Source organism: Ictidomys tridecemlineatus, chromosome 2 (genome assembly GCF_052094955.1).
Source record: "Ictidomys tridecemlineatus isolate mIctTri1 chromosome 2, mIctTri1.hap1, whole genome shotgun sequence".
NCBI lineage: Eukaryota > Metazoa > Chordata > Mammalia > Rodentia > Sciuridae > Ictidomys > Ictidomys tridecemlineatus.
Window position 1 is genome coordinate 212058414 of NC_135478.1, and position 3291 is coordinate 212061704.

Here is a 3291-nt window from a genome sequence, read left to right on the forward strand (position 1 = left end):
TATATATATATATATATATATATATATATATATATATATATATAATTTTTTATCCACTCATCTACTGAAGGGCATCTAGGTTGCCTCCACAATATAGCTATTGTGAGTTGAACTGCTATAAACATTGATGTGGCTATGTCCCTGTAGTATACTGTTTTTAAGTCCCTTGGGTATAAATCGAGGAGAGGGATAGCTGGGTCAAATGGTGGTTCCATACCCAGTTTTTCAAAGAATCTCCATACTGGTTTCCATATTGAATGCACCAATTTGCAGTCCCACCAGCTGTGTATGAGTGTGCCTTTTCCCCACATTCTCACCAACATTTATTCTTGTTTGTATTCTTAATAGCTGCCATTCTGACTGGAGTAAGATGAGACCTTAAGAGTAATTTTTATTTGCATTTTTCTAATTGCTAGAGATGTTGAACATTTTGTCCTATATTTGATGATTGATTGTATATCATCTTCTGAGAAGTGTCTGTTCAGGTCCTTGGCCCATTGATTGATTGTTTTTTTTCTTTATGGTGTTAAGATTTTTGAGTTTGTGCAGGTATTTTCTTGAAGATGAGATTAACATTTAGATCAGTAGATTTTTAATAAAGTTGATAACCCTCCATAATTCACCCAATAGAAGGACTTAATAGAAAAAGACTGACTCCCCATAAGAAGAGGAAAATCTACTAGCAGACCTCTGCATCACCTGAGGCTCTTCCCTACCAACAGCCCAGCTTGCAGATTTTGCATTTACACCTCCACCATAGCATGGCCCATTCCTTAAAATAACTTTCCCTCCTCTTTCCTTGGTATATCCTATTGGTTCTGTTTCTCTGGCACACCACGACTAGCATACTAGGTGTGCAGAGAAATGGTTTCACTGGCTCTCTACGGTTTATAAGTCCTGATAACAGCAACTCCCCTCCACAGAAGGCCTCCCAGTGCTTTTGCTGTATTTCCTCATGAGAGCTGACATGCAGGTTAAGTCTGAGGATCTCAACTCGGTCCTACCTGACATCAGGGCCCAGCTCTTAAGGTACCATCCTGTGAAGCATGAGCTGACCTTCAGAGACTCCTACTGAGGATATGCAGGGGTGTAGCTTTGCCTTGCACTTCACAGTTTACAAATGACAAAATGAGGCGGGCACATGGGGCTTTCCAGGCAGCTCCTCAGCAGGGCCTTTGTGCTCAGAAGTGGTCTGAACTTGCTTTGGAAAAAAAGGACAGGCGGCTCTTAGGTCTGCTACCCCCTCAGCAAGCCCCTGGGAGTGCATGGAAAAGAAGAAATGAGTCTTCTCAGGCGCCTGTGCCATCGGCCTTCAGCAACCTGTGCCAGCTCAGGCCACCTCGTCCGACTAGGCCCAGCCCTGACTTTGTTTAGCCCAAGGTTGTGATGGAGTCCTGAAACAGAATGCACCAGAGGCCCCTGGGCATGGTGGACCTAAGCAGAAGGTGGACTATCCCTTCTCTCATAGCCATCAGCTGGGTGATGTCCCCACCTCAGTCCTCAGCCCCAACAGCCCTCTGCTTCCCTCCCTCTCTCCTGCAGGCCTTATTGAGATGGGTGCAGACCAGGATGTATTTTGTGCATAAACCCCATCACCTGGTACTCATTTCCCCTTCCTCCCCTCCAAGGACTCTTCCCACACCTGGCACGTATCTTCCTGTACCTGCCTGTTCCCTTTCTGCGTCAATGTGTCTGGCTCAGGGTTCTGCCCAGAAACAGACCAGCAGACTATGTAGAGAGGCCAACAGATTTTCTTAAAGGATCTGGTTCTCACAGCTATAGGGACTGTGAGTCAGATCTGTATGGAAGGCCAGCAGGAAGGGGTTGATGCTGAAGTCATCAGGTAGAATTTCTTCTCCTAAAATACGCAGTTCTTCTCTAGGGCCTTCAGCTAATTGGGCGAGTCCCACCTATGCGATCCAGGGCAATCTCTTTAATTTAAAGTCAATTGAGGGGATGCATTAGCCACATCTATAAAACACCCTCACAGCCCCCCACTGAGATGAGTGTTTCGTTGGATAGCAGCATACTGTAGCTTGCCAAGTTGACACACAAAGCCGACTAGGGGAGCTTTATATTGTCCTAATAGATCTCCAGGGAGAGAGCTATTCTTACCTCCATTTGGCAGAAGAAGAGACAGCACACTTGGCTAAAGCCAAAAACCAATCAAAAAGAGAACTTCAGATTGCCTCACCTCTGACTCTGTTTTGTGCCTCCCACCCCCCAATGAATTAGTGACCGGGGGGGGACTTTTATTTTTTTAAAGAGGAAAAATGTTAAAAGCTCCAGTTGGATTAGGACATAGAAGTGTGAAACCAGCCCTCAGAAGTCACAACACCATCCACCAGCATCACCTCTAGGTCAGAGATGAAGGGAGACCAGGAAGGTATAATGGTGGTAGAGGAGGTGATGGAGGGAGGTCAGGAGGCTTCAGCCACCATATTATCTGGATGGGGCATGCAGATTCTGACAATGCCCTGGGCATTCCTGGAAACCTTGAGCTGTGCCAGGTCAGTGTTTACTGAGTGCGGATTGCATGGGCCAGAGGGTGACTGGCAGGGCGTCTGATTGAGCTCCCAGCCTGACGTCTAGCTTGAGTAGCTCAGCTCCGCATGGTACTGATTTCATTATGCTGATGACCTCATGTGCGTCTGGCCATCAGCTCTCACCCAGCAGCTACTGGGGAGGGGGGAAGGTACTCCTCTGACCTTGACTCTGAACAAAATGGGCCTTTCTGTCTTTATGGAAATGTCGAAAATCTACCCCTTCTATACATGCTTCTCACAAAACTGCCTTTCCCTGGAGCTCTGGAACCACGTGTTCTGACAGAAAAAGGGCTGCCCAGGGAAGCCGGGAAACTTTCCCGAAGGACGCTGCTCTCCTGGCCTGCTTTGTCCTGCGCTGGCTCCCTGATGACAGCACACAATAGGGATAAAGCACAGGAACATGGACTTGGAAAGCTGAGCCTGGCTGGCAGCTGCTTAGTGAGAATACGGGGAACTCTCAGAAGACCTAGAGGCATCAACCTAAGGAAAAGAATAAATGGAACCGCCTAACTGGACAGGATTTAAAGGGCCACAGGGGCAGAAGGGGCAGGAGGGAGGACATGCCTGCTCTTGAATGATTTGAGAGGTGACCCGGGTCCCCTAGAGCAGCTGAGCCCAGGTCCTGGACTTGCAGCAGAGTTACTACAGCATTTTGTACAGTCTGCCTCTATTTCTCTTAAAATAATATTTAAGCCATGATGCCACACACTCACAAGAAATCAGACTTGAAAAACAAGTGGAAGGA